The following is a 20,360-nucleotide window of genomic DNA, read 5'->3' on the forward strand; positions in this document are numbered from 1 at the left end:
CCATCCGATTAGCAATTATTAAGAGGGTCTCCTGTGCTCTGCAGTGGGTGAGGGTACCTTGTACAAATCATATCAAGTGGCAGAAAGCTGATCCCTAAGCTAGAGGCCACGGTCTAGACTACTGTATCTCATATAGCACAGGATAACATCTCAGAGGAGAATAAATTAGCATAAGTATATTTGATCATTTTAAAGTATCAAGTGAATTCATTAATAAGTAAAATTTTCAAGAAATGTTCTCTTTAATTCATGAATCATATTAACTATTAATATCAAGAGGCTGAAGAGAGGGTACATGCTCCAACTAAAAGGCATCCTGTGTAGAATTCATGGTAAAGGCCATTCATCCAGCAGCCTACTACTGTGGAGAGATTCCCTGATCCTGCATACCAGTCAGCCATGAGAGTTTCTCTCTTTCTCTTTTCCAGATACTGTTGGGAAAAAAAAAAAAGGCTTCCACTGACCTGGCAGAATTAGCCCCTCCTGCCTTCTACTGAAAGTGGGAGCCAAAATCTGTAAATACAGCCTTCTGAACAGGAGTCCCTGCTGTACACTAAAGAGAAAGGGCTTCTTAAAAATAAATGTCAAGAACATTGTAGAGGATGGGATTATTTTGCTGGACTACAAAGGAGAGATTCTGCAAAGAGCATAGTCCTGCACTCAGCTGATTGGTTTAATTATAGGAAATCTAAGGTGTCCCATTAGTTCAGGCTCTACTGTATTAAGCGGCAGTTCTTAGAGATTGAAATGACTCTGAAATTGGAGAAAGATGTCTTACCTCTGTGGGTGAGCTTATCTCCCAGGCGTCTTTCTAGCTCAGCTCTAGTGTCTGGAGTGATGTTACCCCAGACACAACAGTTATTTAATCTCACTTCGTTTTTCAATGTCAGGGCACATTCATATTTTATTAGTAGAAACAAAGACCATTACCGAATTTTTCACATGAATAAATGCACAGATGGATTTTAAAGTGGTATGATTCCTTTTATTGTTATAACTCCATTTTAATGTTAGATATCTAAGCAAAGAAATCTGGTCTTCTTCTCCCCACTCCACTTATCATTGTCCAGTAACATTGAATAAAACAGTGTCTTCTCAATTCATTAAATCGAACAAGCTACACGCAGTATTTAAATGATAGTTAACCAAACAGAAACAGCTTTTATCAAAAAAAATATTAAAAAGCTGTATCTTAAACTACTTAGAGTAAATGAATACTATCACAAGGCTATTGTGATTTAACTAAAATGTTGGCATTAAAATGAATGTGTTTGCTGTCAAACATTAATAATTTTAAATGAACATCAAGTAAAAAATATAAAGAACTTAATTCATATTGCATAGTTCTAAATTTAGAATATTTATCTCAGCTGGAGCAAGAATTCAGCAGTTAAGTGCCACTCTTGCAGGAGAGCTGAGCTCAGTGTCCAGCAGCTACAAGGATGGCTCCTAACTGCCTGTAACTACAGCTCAGGGACTCTGGTCTCTAAACTCCAGGGAGCCTGAATTCATTTGCATACTTTTACATACAGACACACACACACACACACACACACACACACACACACACACGATTGAATATAATAAAAACAAACTTGGGAGAAAAGAAACCTAATAGTATCTCACTAAGACAAATCCATCCCTCATGTTCTCAGTTCTGTGGCCCATTTCTGTACAGGATTTTTAGTAATGCACCATGAGGATTAGACAAAACACAGTGATTTCACTGGACACTCAAAAGGACGTTTTCCTTGTATTCACTCTGTGAAAGTACTTCTACCAGTGAATCCCTTTCTTACTGAATATTTTGCCAAACACACTCTGCAAAATCCATAACCTTTCTAGAATTTAAGTTTAGAAATAAATTTGAAGGGGATGGAGAGATGGTTAAGAGCACTGACTGCTCTTCCAGAAATCCTGAGTTCAAATCCCAGCAACCACGTGGTGGCTTACAACCATCTATAATGAGATCTGATGCCCTCTTCTTGGGTGTGTGAAGACAGCTACAGTGTACTATAATAAATAAATAAATAAATAAATAAATAAATAAATAAATAAATAAATAAATAGACAATTATAGCACATATGTTAAAACAAAGAAATTTGGAAATTCTTGTGCTACCAAAATTAAATAAAAGACAAAACACAAATTTCATACACTATACAAACAGCCATCTACCACCAAGCTCAGCACTGAGTCTTTATAATATGTGCCTAGCACCTTACCCTCTTCTATGTGAACAATGACCTGAGGCAGGTACCACACAATTGTTCCTATAAGACCGGCTATCCCTCAGGTGCCTCAGTATTTGCTGCAATGGAGGGAGGTCTACAAAGCTGGGCTCTAGACCCTTCTTTTGCCACCCTTCAGTTAGGTTCACTGTTCTTGTACCACTTACCCTGAGGTTGACCCTCACCTGCCTTGCTCAGAGGGATCTTAACTAAGTAGAGGGGTGCACACCTGTAAGCCCAGCTTGTGGGAAGTCATCCTTGCTTACATGTTGATTTTGTGGCCAAAACTGGAATATATCAGATAACGTCTCCTAAAACATCCTTAATCCTAAGGATGAAATTAAAAGGTCTACTGCGTTTACAAATTTAAGCATCCTTGTCAGGGTGACAACATGTTAACAGAGCATTGCCTTCTTCCTGGTATCCTAATTCAAGAATGCCTGTGTGTCATATTGGACAAAGCAGAGAACAAAGACAGATGACGATAATTTCTCATTACTAACTGACCATGTTATGGTCTTTTCCTAAATACAATGTGACTTTTTAGAGTCCCAGAAGCATATCTATCCTGTTATTCTTTACAGCACAAACCCAGGAGATGGACACTAAAATTAATTAGCTTTCCTGCCTTCTGTCCCTTATCCACGAACTTTGAAATCACCTTTAATTCATGAGTAATGTTTATTTGGGATATGGGTTCTTGACCTGGGATGCCGAACGCTATCTATTAAACGGGCAATTTAAAGTGTTCTCAGCAGGGTTGTGAGATTGGACTGTTTTATACATAGTGAGTGAAAATCAATGATCTGTCTATGCCTATCACAGCACGTCACATCTCTGATTGAATCTTCTCGACCAGCTTATCAGACATACTACACAGGGATAAATTTATCTTTACACTCTCTATATGTGTCACCAAAAATAGCCTGAGGATCAGTATAACCTAATGAACTAAGACTGTCTGATAAACGATTATAAGGTGCTCCTAGGTGGAAGCAGGCAGCCTCGCCTTTAAATAGAGAGTGTTTCTAAGCACAAACTAGGTCCCTAGAATCTGCTTCCAAAGTCATACCTGTGCTATTTTCACACTAGTCAATTACACTGTCTTAAGCTGTTGCTCCCAAATTTATTTGGATGTCTTGTGAAAACATCTACAACTATTTGAATCATAGTTATCATGTGAGGTTTTACAAGTTTGCTTTTGTACCAAACTAAAAGCATCAAATTTTTTACTTAAAAATAATTTGCCGCAGCGGCTCTCTGCTCCCAGACCCGGTGAGAGAGAGACCCAACCGCCTGGTCAGGTGGGCACTCCTGAGGCTGCAGAGCGGAAGAGACCACCAACACTGCTCACCCCTGCCCACATCCTAGGCCCAAGAGGAAACTGTATAAGGCCTCTGGGCTCCCGTGGGGGAGGGCCCAGGAGCAGCAGGACACCTGCCTGAGACACCACCGGAACCTGAAAGAAACAGACCGGATAAACAGTTCTCTGCACCCAAATCCCGTGGGAGGGAGAGCTAAACCTTCAGAGAGGCAGACAAGCCTGGGAAACCAGAAGAGACTGCTCCCTGCACACACATCTCGGACGCCAGAGGAAAAAGCCAAAGACCATCTGGAACCCTGGTGCACTGAAGCTCCCGGAAGGGGCGGCACAGGTCTTCTTGGTTGCTGCCGCTGCAGAGAACCCCTGGGCAGCACCCCACGAGCGAACTTGAACCTCGGGACCACAGGTAAGACCAAATTTTCTGCTGCAAGAAAGCTGCCTGGTGAACTCAAGACACAGGCCCACAGGAACAGCTGAAGACCTGTAGAGAGGAAAAACTACACGCCCGAAAGCAGAACACTCTGTCCCCATAACTGACTGAAAGAGAGGAAAACAGGTCTACAGCACTCCTGACACACAGGCTTATAGGACAGTCTAGCCACTGTCAGAAATAGCAGAACAAAGTAACACTAGAGATAATCTGATGGTGAGAGGCAAGCGCAGGAACCCAAGCAACAGAAACCAAGACTACATGCCATCATCGGAGCCCAATTCTCCCACCAAAACAAACATGGAATATCCAAACACACCAGAAAAGCAAGATCTAGTTTCAAAATCATATTTGATCATGATGCTGGAGGACTTCAAGAAAGACATGAACACACTTAGGGAAACACAGGAAAACATTAATAAACAAGTAGAAGCCTACAGAGAGGAATCGCAAAAATCCCTGAAAGAATTCCAGGAAAACACAATCAAACAGTTGAAGGAATTAAAAATGGAAATAGAAGCAATCAAGAAAGAACACATGGAAACAACCCTGGATATAGAAAACCAAAAGAAGAGACAAGGAGCTGTAGATACAAGCTTCACCAACAGAATACAAGAGATGGAAGAGAGAATCTCAGGAGCAGAAGATTCCATAGAAATCATTGACTCAACTGTCAAAGAAAATGTAAACCAGAAAAAGCTACTGGTCCAAAACATACAGGAAATCCAGGACTCAATGAGAAGATCAAACCTAAGGATAATAGGTATAGAAGAGAGGGAAGACTCCCAGCTCAAAGGACCAGTAAATATCTTCAACAAAATCATAGAAGAAAACTTCCCTAACCTAAAAAAGGAGATACCCATAGGCATACAAGAAGCCTACAGAACTCCAAATAGATTGGACCAGAAAAGAAACACCTCCCGGCACATAATTGTCAAAACACCAAACGCACAAAATAAAGAAAGAATATTAAAAGCAGTAAGGGAAAAAGGTCAAGTAACATATAAAGGTAGACCTATCAGAATCACACCAGACTTCTCGCCAGAAACTATGAAGGCCAGAAGATCCTGGACTGATGTTATACAGACCCTAAGAGAACACAAATGCCAGCCCAGGTTACTGTATCCAGCAAAACTCTCAATTAACATAGATGGAGAAACCAAGATATTCCATGACAAAACCAAATTTACACAATACCTTTCTACAAATCCAGCACTACAAAGGATAATAAATGGTAAAGCCCAACATAAGGAGGCAAGCTATACCCTAGAAGAAGCAAGAAACTAATCGTCTTGGCAACAAAACAAAGAGAATGAAAGCACACAAACATAACCTCACATCCAAATATGAATATAACGGGAAGCAATAATCACTATTCCTTAATATCTCTCAATATCAATGGCCTCAACTCCCCAATAAAAAGACATAGATTAACAAACTGGATACGCAACGAGGACCCTGCATTCTGCTGCCTACAGGAAACACACCTCAGAGACAAAGACAGACACTACCTCAGAGTGAAAGGCTGGAAAACAACTTTCCAAGCAAATGGTCAGAAGAAGCAAGCTGGAGTAGCCATTCTAATATCAAATAAAATCAATTTCCAACTAAAAGTCATCAAAAAAGATAAGGAAGGACACTTCATATTCATCAAAGGAAAAATCCACCAAGATGAACTCTCAATCCTAAATATCTATGCCCCAATACAAGGGCACCTACATACGTAAAAGAAACCTTACTAAAGCTCAAAACACACATTGCACCTCACACAATAATAGTGGGAGATTTCAACACCCCACTCTCATCAATGGACAGATCATGGAAACAGAAATTAAACAGTGATGTCGACAGACTAAGAGAAGTCATGAGCCAAATGGACTTAACAGATATTTATAGAACATTCTATCCTAAAGCAAAAGGATATACCTTCTTCTCAGCTCCTCATGGTACTTTCTCCAAAATTGACCATATAATTGGTCAAAAAACGGGCCTCAACAGGTACAGAAAGATAGAAATAATCCCATGCGTGCTATCGGACCACCACGGCCTAAAACTGGTCTTCAATAACAATAAGGGAAGAATGCCCACATATACGTAGAAATTGAACAATGCTCTACTCAATGATAACCTGGTCAAGGAAGAAATAAAGAAAGAAATTAAAAACTTTTTAGAATTTAATGAAAATGAAGATACAACATACTCAAACTTATGGGACACAATGAAAGCTGTGCTAAGAGGAAAACTCATAGCGCTGAGTGCCTGCAGAAAGAAACAGGAAAGAGCATATGTCAGCAGCTTGACAGCACACCTAAAAGCTCTAGAACAAAAAGAAGCAAATACACCCAGGAGGAGTAGAAGGCAGGAAATAATCAAACTCAGAGCTGAAATCAACCAAGTAGAAACAAAAAGGACCATAGAAAGAATCAACAGAACCAAAAGTTGGTTCTTTGAGAAAATCAACAAGATAGATAAACCCTTAGCCAGACTAACGAGAGGACACAGAGAGTGTGTCCAAATTAACAAAATCAGAAATGAAAAGGGAGACATAACTACAGATTCAGAGGAAATTCAAAAAATCATCAGATCTTACTATAAAAACCTATATTCAACAAAATTTGAAAATCTGCAGGAAATGGACAATTTCCTAGACAGATACCAGGTATCGAAGTTAAATCAGGAACAGATAAACCAGTTAAACAACCCCATAACTCCTAAGGAAATAGAAGCAGTCATTAAAGGTCTCCCAACCAAAAAGAGCCCAGGTCCAGACGGGTTTAGTGCAGAATTCTATCAAACCTTCATAGAAGACCTCATACCAATATTATCCAAACTATTCCACAAAATTGAAACAGATGGAGCACTACCGAATTCCTTCTACGAAGCCACAATTACTCTTATACCTAATCCACACAAAGACACAACAAAGAAAGAGAACTTCAGACCAATTTCCCTTATGAATATCGACGCAAAAATACTCAATAAAATTCTGGCAAACCGAATTCAAGAGCACATCAAAACAATCATCCACCATGATCAAGTAGGCTTCATCCCAGGCATGCAGGGATGGTTTAACATACGGAAAACCATCAACGTGATCCATTATATAAACAAACTGAAAGAACAGAACCACATGATCATTTCATTAGATGCTGAGAAAGCATTTGACAAAATTCAACACCCCTTCATGATAAAAGTCCTGGGAAGAATAGGAATTCAAGGCCCATACCTAAACATAGTAAAAGCCATATACAGCAAACCAGTTGCTAACATTAAACTAAGTGGAGAGAAACTTGAAGCAATCCCACTAAAATCAGGGACTAGACAAGGCTGCCCACTCTCTCCCTACTTATTCAATATAGTTCTTGAAGTTTTAGCCAGAGCAATCAGACAACAAAAGGAGATCAAAGGGATACAGATCGGAAAAGAAGAGGTCAAAATATAACTATTTGCAGACGACATGATAGTATATTTAAGTGATCCCAAAAGCTCCACCAGAGAACTACTAAAGCTGATAAACAACTTCAGCAAAGTGGCTGGGTATAAAATTAACTCAAATAAATCAGTTGCCTTCCTCTATACAAAAGAGAAACAAGCCGAGAAAGAAATTAGGGAAACGACACCCTTCATAATAGACCCAAATAATATAAAGTACCTCGGTGTGACTTTAACCAAGCAAGTAAAAGATCTGTACAATAAGAACTTCAAGACACTGAGGAAAGAAATTGAAGAAGACCTCAGAAGATGGAAAGATCTCCCATGCTCATGGATTGGCAGGATTAATATAGTAAAAATGGCCATTTTACCAAAAGCAATCTACAGATTCAATGCAATCCCCATCAAAATACCAATCCAATTCTTCAAAGAGTTAGACAGAACAATTTGCAAATTCATCTGGAATAACAAAAAACCCAGGATAGCTAAAGCTATCCTCAACAATAAAAGGACTTCAGGGGGAATCACTATCCCTGAACTCAAGCAGTATTACAGAGCAATAGTGATAAAAACTGCATGGTATTGGTACAGAGACAGACAGATAGACCAATGGAATAGAATTGAAGACCCAGAAATGAACCCACACACCTATGGGCACTTGATTTTTGACAAAGGAGCCAAAACCATCCAATGGAAAAAAGATAGCATTTTCAGCAAATGGTGCTGGTTCAACTGGAGGTCAACATGTAGAAGAATGCAGATCGATCCATGCTTATCACCCTGTACAAAGCTTAAGTCCAAGTGGATCAAGGACCTCCACATCAAACCAGACACACTCAAACTAATAGAAGAAAAACTAGGGAAGCATCTGGAACACATGGGCACTGGAAAAAATTTCCTGAACAAAACACCAATGGCTTATGCTCTAAGATCAAGAATCGACAAATGGGATCTCATAAAACTGCAAAGCTTCTGTAAGGCAAAGGACACTGTGGTTAGGACAAAACGGCAACCAACAGATTGGGAAAAGATCTTTACCAATCCTACAACAGATAGAGGCCTTATATCCAAAATATACAAAGAACTCAAGAAGTTAGACTGCAGGGAAAAAAATAACCCTATTAAAAAATGGGGTTCAGAGCTAAACAAAGAATTCACAGCTGAGGAATGCCGAATGGCTGAGAAACACCTAAAGAAATGTTCAACATCTTTAGTCATAAGGGAAATGCAAATCAAAACAACCCTGAGATTTCACCTCACACCTGTGCGATTGGCTAAGATCAAAAACTCAGGTGACAGCAGATGCTGGCGAGGATGTGGAGGAAGAGGAACACTCCTCCATTGTTGGTGGGATTGCAGACTGGTAAAACCATTCTGGAAATCAGTCTGGAGGTTCCTCAGAAAATTGGACATTGAACTGCCTGAGGATCCATCTATACCTCTCTTGGGCATATACCCAAAAGATGCCTCAACATATAAAAGAGACACGTGCTCCACTATGTTCATCGCAGCCTTATTTATAATAGCCAGAAGCTGGAAAGAACCCAGATGCCTTTCAACAGAGGAATGGATACAGAAAATGTGGTACATCTACACAATGGAATATTACTCAGCTATCAAAAACAACGAGTTTATGAAATTCGTAGGCAAATGGTTGGAACTGGAAAATATCATCCTGAGTGAGCTAACCCAATCACAGAAAGACATACATGGTATGCACTCATTGATAAGTGGCTATTAGCCCAAATGCTTGAATTACCCTAGATCCCTAGAACAAACGAAACTCAAGACAGATGATCAAAATGTGAATGCTTCACTCCTTCTTTAAATGAGGAAAAAGAATACCCTTGGCAGGGAAGGGAGAGGCAAAGATTAAATCAGAGACTTAAGGAACACCCATTCAGAGCCTGCCCCACATGTGGCCCATACATATACAGCCACCCAATTAGACAAGATGGATGAAGCAAAGAAGTGCAGACCGACAGGAGCTGGATGTAGATCGCTCCTGAGAGACACAGCCAGAATACAGCAAATACAGAGGCGAATGCCAGCAGCAAACCACTGAACTGAGAATAGGTCCCCTATTGAAGGAATCAGAGAAAGAACTGGAAGAGCTTGAAGGGGCTCGAGACCCCAAAAGTACAACAATGCCAAGCAACCAGAGCTTCCAGGGACTAAGCCACTACCTAAAGACTATACATGGACTGACCCTGGACTCTGACCCCATAGGTAGCAATGAATATCCTAGTAAGAGCACCAGTGGAAGGGGAAGCCCTGGGTCCTGCTAAGACTGAACCCCCAGTGAACTAGTCTATGGGGGGAGGGCGGCAATGGGGGGAGGGTTGGGAGGGGAACACCCATAAGGAAGGGGAGGGGGGAGGGGGATGTTTGCCCGGAAACCGGGAAAGGGAATAACACTCGAAATGTATATAAGAAATACTCAAGTTAATAAAAAAATAATAATAATAATAATAATTTGCTACAAATACATTATAATGGTATTTATCTAAATATTTATGATTATTTGATTTCCTTGCATGTGAGCACATGTGTATGGGTGCCCACTGAAGCCAAAAACAGGTATCAGGTTACCTGGAGCTGGAGTGCTGGGAGCTGAGCTTGGGTTCTCAACAAGAGCATCAAGAGCTCTTAACTGCTAAGCCCCTTAACTAAACTTCTTAGGGGAAAGGAATAATTTGGAGGAGGGGTTCATTAGCCTTTGAAAAATTCATATGCATAAACAATGTATTATTAGTCTCAATTAATAAATACCTTATGCTTGTGAGTCACCTTGGTTGGTTATCTTCACCAGAGTTTGCAGAAGGTAAAATAGTTCTACTGTTAAATTGCTCATATGAAAATCAAAGAAAAATAAACACCTTGGAAATAACTAAAAAAAGAAGTGGGAGATAGGGGGAGGAGATTGTTATTTTAAATATAAGAAAAAGCAAATTCTAAGTACAATTTAGCAACAGTTTTACTTAAGTTTGTTTCCTGATCTGCAGAGCCCAGCTTGGTTGGTCTTCATGGGGACAAAGTCTGGGCCATGGTGTGACAAGAGCATCAAAGGCTGATGTGAGTGTAAGGCTTGTTTGTGTAACAATGTCCATATTTTCTTCAATTAGTACTAGCAGGGGAGGATTCTTTCAGGTAAAGTCCTTCTGGTTAATGTTAATGACTCCATGATAATTAGAACCAGCAGGAGTCCAAGAGTTAAAGGTGTGGCTCTGTCTCAGCAAAGTAGTAAACACTGGGACCTTCAAGACTTAAGACTGTGGAAAAGAACTCTAAACACATGAGTTAAAAATATATAATTTCTCAACTTTGCATAAAATAAGAATGCAATATGAATTATGAGTGGCTTCATGAATCTAAAGAAGCAGAGTTAATTACACTATGAGCCTGTAAGACCCCTGAGCCTTGGTCAATGGTACTTACTTCCAGATGCCTCACCCCTCTCCCATCCACCCCCAATCCCCATCCCAACCCACCAGAGAGATACCAAGAGGCAGATCTATGCAAAAGCAAGAGGTTCATTTACTGGTGCTTTTGGGTGGACCCTCAATCAGTCCCTCAAGGCCAGTAATGAGAAAGCAACCGTGAATGGCTATAACAAGCAGTTTTTATACTTTTTAGGGGTACAGCTTACCTCAGCAAGGTTACAGTTCTAACTTATTGTCTAAGCATATTGACTTTTAAATCTATTGGCTAACAAGCATTAGTCAGTACATTCTGAGAATTTTCTACTCAAGAATGTTCCTGTGGTTGGAGAATGGAACTTGGCCTAGTCTTGACCCCAGGCAGGAAGCTGGAACCTGGCCCTGCCTTGCCCTGAGGTGGGTGAGTGTAAGGCTGGAGAAAGAAAGCCCCTAGAGTCCTTCAAGTCAAATTGTCAGAAAGATAGATAGACAGATTCCTTAGTTTAGCCTGGGGCTTTGCAAGGTTAAGCCCAGGTGTGATCAAAATGATAATTTCATCTTGGGTCCCACCCAGCTAGTTTAGCATCCTTATGTAACTGAGGCAGGCAGATCTCTGAATTCTTTTGCAATGTAAAAGGAAATATGTGCTTGCTGTCTCCTAAGAATTAATGGGCTGGAGTTACTGGATTCTGATTCATAGGATAACCAAAAGGGAACCTGGAATAAAGAACTGAATTAATATGTAAATAAAAAACTGGGCTTTTGGTCTGCATGAGATGAACTAGCAGAAAGCAATAGCAGTTCTTCTTTAGAATTTTTCTCTTGCAAATGCTGAGCTGTCTGGAAATCTCTGAAGGGCAAAAACAGCTCTTCAAGAATTTTTCTAACAAGATTTCTGACTTGGTCAGAAATCCCAAGAATTACTTAGAGAGCTGACACAGCTTTTTTGGAATTTTTCTAGCCTTCTCATTTTGATTGGAAAACCCAAGAATTGCTTTTAGAATTTTTTTCTAGTAGGATTTAGCAGCTTTTCTGACTTTTGTCAGAAAAGCCATGAGCTATCCAGAGAGCTTTTAGAATTTTTACTGTCTCAACCAGAGAATTTTTAGAATAGCAAAATGCTGTCTAGATCAGAGCAGAACACACACACACACACACACACACACACACACACGCACACGCACACACACAAACAATGAGCACAATGAGAAAGAGAGGGAGAGGGAGACGGAGAAGGAGAGAGAGAGAGAGTGCGCACTCTGGAAAGCCAACTCAGCAGAACCTAAACCACCAGCTTGGACCCACGATTTGACTTTAAGTCATTTCTTTTCAACCTTCCCTGACACCCCTTCCTTCAGAATGCCTCTCCAAGCCAAGGCTGGTACTTGACAGGTGGCACCCTAACAGGGACTGAGACAGGATAGATAAGCATGGCACCAATTCATAGTGATACTGATGTGCTCGGTCGTACAAACCCTGCAAACTTTCCCATTGTCTTATTTTCAAGCATAAAATAAGAGCATCATGTCTGGGAAAGAGTTCAGTGGTTAAAGCGCCTGTTTTGAAACCCCAAGGACTAGAATTTGGATCTCAGAGTCCAGACAAATACTAGGTGGGCATGGTAAATCACCTACATTTCCAGTACTCAGAGGTCAGAGACAAGCAATTCCTGATCAAACCAGCTAGAGAGATTAACCAAATATGGGAGTTCTGGATTCAATGGAGCAGCTCTGTAAGTGTGAATAAAGTGGACCATGGTCAAAGAAATCTGTCCATCAAATGTTAGCTTTGGGCATGGATTCTCAAATGCACACAAATACATGCACACCTTCACACTCATGAACTCTCACCAATATGCCCACCTGCTAACACTACATATACTTCCAATAAAAAAAATATGACTTCAGTAAATTAAAGAAAAATGATTTGTGTTAATAATATGGCTCAGTGGGTAAAGGTACTTGCTGCCAAAGTTGATGACCTGAGTTTGATCAGAAATACCTACACATACAAAGAGAGATTTGACTCCCACAAGCAGGCTTGCATGAACATACACAAACTGAAAATAAGTACAACATAATAAAAATAGTAAAACAAAATTGTATTACTTCATGGGATGCTGGCTGCAAAGGAAAAGTTATCAGATAAACATTGTCAAGATGGGAGTGAAAGTGATTGCTCCATGAATGGAAACTGACTTGAAATCATTCATGCAAGCTTGCAAAACATTGAATGTCCACAGATCTTGTGTCAAAAAATGATTATTCATATCTGTGTGCATATGAAAACCTAGGCTGATAGCTTACTAGCATGAATGGAGCAAATGTGCCCACACAGAAATGAAACTTACTACCTTAGCTTCATTACAAACCCACACATCACATGGATTACACAACAATTGGCTTTCCATTGCAAACATACTAATGTCTCTAGAAAAAGGTGTAGGTGTTTGGTCCTGCTTCTCCCTGCCAGTCTCATGTTCTCAGAAGAAAGACTCAAACTCAAATATATTTACAAATAACTTGGCCATATAACTAGACCCTTCTTTGACTAGATCATAACTCATTATAACCCATTTGCTCTAATCTGCATTCTAATCCAATGTGCTCATGTACCATGTGTCCATCTTGTCACATGTTCCCAGGTGAATCTCCCAAGCCTGGCTCTATCCCAGAATTCTTTCTGCCTCTCAAATGTCCCACCTTCTATTCTACAATTTCCTATAGGCCATAGGCTTTTTAATTGACAGGTGATGCATCCATACAATACACAATGTATTTTCTCTACAAAAAGAGAGTTATAATGTCCATATTGGATGGATAACTGTGCTTCTCCCTCCAACTTCAGTCCTGTCTTCATTCATTTCACTGTCTATGAGCAGTGTAGGCTGAGCCATCATCATAGGCACAGCAGGTTCCTAATGTCAAGTGACGATGCCATCCCTCAAAGTGTTCAGGTTAAGTGGGAGAAGAGAAAGCAATAGTGTAACCAGACAACATAACAAGATGCATTTTATTTAAATTGCTAAATGAACATTAAGAGATTGACAGAAAGACAGAGTTCTCAAAATAGAAGCAGAGCTTTGATAGAGGCTTAAAATCCATCCAGGTGAGCAAAGGACTGAAAATTTCATGTACTCAGAGATCTGCTTAGCCCTTCAGTCTTCCTCCTTCCAGTTCCAAGTGTACCATGCCTGTGCTCGAATGACACTTTGCAATGCTCACAGCTACACTACAGCTGTTAATATCTCTTGATTTACTTCATCCATCATGCATGTTGCAATTTCTTGATGCTTTCTTTCAAATCTCAGTACTCAATAACCTACTTCAAAAGAAAGTTTGTACTTGTCACTTTAATAGTCTAATATTGTGGTGGCGCAGATCTTCCTGGTTTCAGCCGCCGTGGAGAGCTCGTAGGCAGCACCCCACGAGCAAACTTGAGCCTAGGGACCACAGGTAAGACCAACTTTTCTGCTGCAAGAGACCTGCCTGGTGAACTCAGGACATACAGAGGCAAAATTCCTCTAGGACGGGGCACTTCCTGTGTTTACGGGGAGTCCCAAACCCGCGGAACCCAGCCCGCAGCAGCTCTCTGCTCCCAAACCCCATGGGAGAGAGACCTCACTGCCTGGTCAGGTGGGCACTCCTGAGGCTGCAGAGCAGAAGAGACCACCAACACTGCCCACCCCTGCCCACATCCCTGGCCCAAGAGGAAACTGTATACGGCCTCTGGGTTCCCGTGGGGGAGGGCCCAGGAGCGGCAGGACCCCTGTGCCTGAGACACCGCCAGAACCTGAAGGGACAGACCAGATAAACAGTTCTCTGCACCCAAATACCTTGGGAGGGAGAGCTAAACCTACAGAGAGGCAGACACGCCTGGGAAACCAGAAGAGATTGCACTCTGCACACATCTCTGATGCCAGAGGAAAACACCAACTGCCATCTGGAACCCTGGTGCACGGGGGCTCCCGGAAACGGCAGCACAGATCTTCCTGGTTGCTGCCACCACAGAGAACTCGTAGGCAGCACCCCACGAGCAAACTTGAGCCTCGGGACCACAGGTAAGACCAACTTTTCTGCTGCAAGTGACCTGCCTGGTGAACACAAGACACAGGCCCACAGGAACAGCTGAAGGCCTGTAGAGAGGAAAAACTACACGCCCGAAAGCAGAACACTCTGTCCCCATAACTGGCTGAAAGAAAACAGGAAAACAGGTCTACAGCACTCCTGACACACAGGCTTATAGGACAGTCTAGCCACTGTCAGAAATAGCAGAACAAAGTAACACTAGAGACAACCTGATGGTGAGAAGCAAGCGCAGGAACGCAAGCAACAGAAACCAAGACTACATGGCATCATCAGACCCCAATTCTTCCACCAAAGCAAACACTGAATATCCAAACACACCAGAAAAGCAAGATCTAGTTTCAAAATCATATTTGATCATGATGCTGGAGGACTTCAAGAAAGACGTGAAGAACTCCCTTAGAGAACAAGTAGAAGCCTACAGAGAGGAAGTGAAAAATCCCTGAAAGAATTCTAGGAAATCATAAATAAACAAGTAGAAGCTCATAGAGAGGAGTCACAAAAATCCCTGAAAGAATTCCAGGAAAACACAATAAATCAGTTGAAGGAATTAAAAATGGAAATAGAAGCACTCAAGAAAGAACACATGGAAACAACCCTGGACATAGAAAACCAAAAGAAGAGACAAGGAGCTGTAGATACGAGCTTCACCAACAGAATACAAGAGATGGAAGAGAGAATCTCAGGAGCAGAAGATTCCATAGAAATCATTGACTCAACTGTCAAAGATAATGTAAACCAGAAAAAGCTACTGGTCCAAAACATACAGGAAATCCAGGACTCAATGAGAAGATCAAACCTAGGATAATAGTTATAGAAGAGAGTGAAGACTCCAAGCTCAAAGGACCAGTAAATATCTTCAACAAAATCATAGAAGAAAACTTCCCTAACCTAAAAAAAGAGATACCCATAGGCATACAAGAAGCCTACAGAACTCCAAATAGATTGGACCAGAAAAGAAACACCTCCTGTCACATAATAGTCAAAACACCAAACACACAAAATAAAGAAAGAATATTAAAAGCAGTAAGAGAAAAAGGTCAAGTAACATATAAAGGCAGACCTATCAGAATCACACCAGACTTTTCGCCAGAAACTATGAAAGCCAGAAGATCCTGGACAGATGTCATACAGACCCTAAGAGAACACAAATGCCACCCCAGGTTACTGTATCCTGCAAAACTCTCAATTAACATAAATGGAGAAACCAAGATATTCCATGACAAAACCAAATTTACACAATATCTTTCTACAAATCCAGATTACAAAAGATAATAAATGGTAAAGCCCAACATAAAGAGGCAAGCTATACCCTAGAAGAAACAAGAAACTAATCGTCTTGGCAACAAAACAAAGAGAAGAAAAGCACACAAACATAACCTCACATCCAAATATGAATATAACAGGAAGCAATAATCACTATTCCTTAATATCTCTCAACATCAATGGCCTCAACTCCCCAATAAAACGACATAGATTAACAAACTGGATATGCAACGAGGACCCTGCATTCTGCTGCCTACAGGAAACACACCTCAGAGACAAAGACAGACACTACCTCAGAGTGAAAGGCTGGAAAACAACTTTCCAAGCAAATGGTCAGAAGAAGCAAGCTGGAGTAGCCATTCTAATATCAAATAAAATCAATTTTCAAATAAAAGTCATCAAAAAAGATAAGGAAGGACACTTCATTTTCATCAAAGGAAAAATCTACCAAGATGAACTCTCAATCCTAAATAACTATGCCCCAAATACAAGGGCACCTACATACGTAAAAGAAACCTTACTAAAGCTCAAAACGTACATTGCACCTCACACAATAATAGTAGGAGACTTCAACACCCCACTCTCATCAATGGACAGATCATGGAAACAGAAATTAAACAGAGACATAGACAGACTAAGAGAAGTCATGAGCCAAATGGACTTAACAGATATTTATAGAACATTCTACCCTAAAGCAAAAGGATATACCTTCTTCTCAGCTCCTCATGTTACTTTCTCAAAATTGACCATATAATTGGTCAAAAAACGGGCCTCAACAGGTACAGAAAGATAGAAATAATCCCATGCATGCTATCGGACCACCACGGCCTAAAACTGGTCTTCAATAACAATAAGGGAAGAATGCCCACATATACATGGAAATTGAACAATGCTCTACTCAATGATAACCTGGTCAAGGAAGAAATAAAGAAAGAAATTAAAGACTTTTTAGAATTTAATGAAAATGAAGGTACAACATACCCAAACTTATGGGACACAATGAAAGCTGTGCTAAGAGGAAAACTCATAGCGCTGAATGCCTGCAGAAAGAAACAGGAAAGAGCATATGTCAGCAGCTTGACAGCACACCTAAAAGCTCTAGAACAGAAAGAAGCAAATACACCCAGGAGGAGTAGAAGGCAGGAAATAATCAAAATCAGAGCTGAAATCAACCAAGTAGAAACAAAAAGGATGATAGAAAGAATCAACAGAACCAAAAGTTGGTTCTTTGAGAAAATCAACAAGATACATAAACCCTTAGCCAGACTAATGAGAGGACACAGAGAGTGTATCCAAATTAACAAAATCAGAAATGAAAAGGGAGACATAACTACAGATTCAGAGGAAATTCAAAAAAATCATCAGATCTTACTATAAAAGCCTTTATTCAACAAAACTTGAAAATCTGCAGGAAATGGACAATTTCCTAGACAGATACCAGGTACCAAAGTTAAATCAGGAACAGATAAACCAGTTAAAGAACCCCATAACTCCTAAGGAAATAGAAGCAGTCATTAAAGGTCTCCCAACCAAAAGGAGCCAAGGTCCAGACGAGTTTAGTGCAGAATTCTATCAGACCTTCATAGAAGACCTCATACCAATACTATCCAAACTATTCCACAAAATTGAAACAGATGGAGCACTACCGAATTCCTTCTGTGAAGCCACAATTACTCTTATACCTAAACCACACAAAGATCCAACAAAGAAAGAGAACTTCAGACCAATTTCCCTTATGAATATCGATGCAAAAATACTCAATAAAATTCTGGCAAACCGAATCCAAGAGCACATCAAAACAATCATCCACCATGATCAAGTAGGCTTCATCCCAGGCATGCAGGGATGGTTTAATATACAGAAAACCATCAACGTGATCCATTATATAAACAAACTGAAAGAACAAAACCACATGGTCATTTCATTAGATGCTGAGAAAGAATTTGACAAAATTCAACACCCCTTCATGATAAAAGTCCTGGAAAGAATAGGAATTCAAGGCCCATACCTAAACATAGAAAAAGCCATATACAGCAAACCAGTTGCTAACATTAAACTAAATGGAGAGAAACTTGAAGCAATCCCACTAAAATCAGGGACTAGACAAGGCTGCCCACTCTCTCCCTACTTATTCAATATAGTTCTTGAACTTCTAGCCAGAGCAATCAGATAACAAAAGGAGGTCAAGGGGGTACAGATCGGAAAAGAAGAAGTCAAAATATCACTTTTTGCAGATGATATGATAGTATATTTAAGTGATCCCAAAAGTTCCACCAGAGAACTAATAAAACTGATAGACAACTTCAGCAAAGTGGCTGGGTATAAAACTCAAATAAATCAGTAGCCTTCCTCTACACAAAAGAGAAACAAGCCGAGAAAGAAATTAGGGAAACGACACCCTTCATAATAGACCCAAATAATATAAAGTACCTCGGTGTGACTTTAGCCAAGCAAGTAAAAGATCTGTACAATAAGAACTTCAAGACTCTGAAGAAAGAAATTGAAGAAGACCTCAGAAGATGGAAAGATCTCCCATGCTCATGGATTGGCAGGATTAATATAGTAAAAGTGGCCATTTTACCAAAAGCGATCTACAGATTCAATGCAATCCCCATCAAAATACCAATCCAATTCTTCAAAGAGTTAGACAGAACAATTTGCAAATTCATCTGGAATAACCAAAAACCCAGGATAGCTAAAATTATCCTCAACAATAAAAGGACTTCAAGGGGAATCACTATCCCTGAACTCAAGCAGTATTGCAGAGCAATAGTGATAAAAACTGCATGGTATTGGTACAGAGACAGACAGGTAGACCAATGGAACAGAATTGAAGACCCAGAAATGAACCCACACACCTATGGGCACTTGATTTTTGACAAAGGAGCCAAAACCATCCAATGGAAAAAAGATAGCATTTTCAGCAAATGGTGCTGGTTCTACTGGAGGTCAACATGTAGAAGAATGCAGAGCGATCCATGCTTATCACCCTGTACAAAGCTTAAGTCCAAGTGGATCAAGGACCTCCACATCAAACCAGATACACTCAAACTAATAGAAGAAAAACAAGGGCAGCATCTGGAACACATGGGCACTGGAAAAAATTTCCTGAACAAAACACCAATGGCTTATGCTCTAAGATCAAGAATCAACAAATGGGATCTCATAAAACTGCAAAGCTTCTGTAAGGCAAAGGACACTGTGGTTAGGACAAAATGGCAACCAACAGATTGGGAAAAGATCTTTACCAATCCTACAACTGATAGAGGCCTTATATCCAAAATATACAAAGAACTCAAGACGTTAGACCGCAGGGAGACAAATAACCCTATTAAAAATGGGGTTCAGAGCTAAACAAAGAATTCACAGCTGAGGAATGCCGAATGGCTGAGAAACACCTAAAGAAATGTTCAACATCTTTAGTCATAAGGGAAATGCAAATCAAAACAACCCTGAGATTTCACCTCACACCAGTGAGAATGGCTAAGATCAAAAACTCAGGTGACAGCAGATGCTGGCGAGGATGTGGAGAAAGAGGAACACTCCTCCATTGTTGGTGGGATTGCAGACTGGTACAACCATTCTGGAAATCAGTCTGGAGGTTCCTCAGAAAATTGGACATTGAACTGCCTGAGGATCCAGCTATACCTCTCTTGGGCATATACCCAAAAGATGCCCCAACATATAAGAAAGACACGTGCTCCACTATGTTCATCGCAGCCTTATTTATAATAGCCAGAAGCTGGAAAGAACCCAGATGCCCTTCAACAGAGGAATGGATACAGAAAATGTGGTACATCTACACAATGGAATATTACTCAGCTATCAAAAACAATGACCTTATGAAATTCGTAGGCAAATGGTCGGAACTGGAAAATATCATCCTGAGTGAGGTAACCCAATCACAGAAAGACACACATGGTATGCACTCATTGATAAGTGGCTATTAGCCCCAATGCTTGAAATACCCTAGATGCCTAGAACAAATGAAACTCAAGACAGATGATCAAAATGTGAATGCTTCACTCCTTCTTTAAAAGGGGAACAAGAATACCCTTGGCAGGGAATAGAGAGGCAAAGATTAAAACAGACACAGAAGGAACACCCATTCAGAGCCTGCCCCACATGTGGCCCATGCATATACAGCCACCCAATTAAGACAAGATGGATGA

At 40.4% G+C, this 20,360-nt stretch overlaps 1 protein-coding gene and 1 non-coding gene across 22 annotated transcripts in view; one reads left to right on the forward strand and one right to left on the reverse strand.

Moving 5' to 3' along the window:
- Positions 1–20,360, reverse strand: part of LOC120094358 (uncharacterized) — a 380,216-nt gene that overhangs the window by 256,403 nt on the left and 103,453 nt on the right. The window lies entirely within an intron of this gene.
- Positions 11,696–11,754, forward strand: LOC120094433 (U7 small nuclear RNA). Its single transcript, XR_015628282.1, has one exon. It is a non-coding gene; the product is annotated as a U7 small nuclear RNA (small nuclear RNA).

The sequence above is a fragment of the Rattus norvegicus genome, chromosome 8, assembly GCF_021556685.1.
Source record: "Rattus norvegicus strain SHRSP/BbbUtx chromosome 8, alternate assembly SHRSP_T2T, whole genome shotgun sequence".
NCBI lineage: Eukaryota > Metazoa > Chordata > Mammalia > Rodentia > Muridae > Rattus > Rattus norvegicus.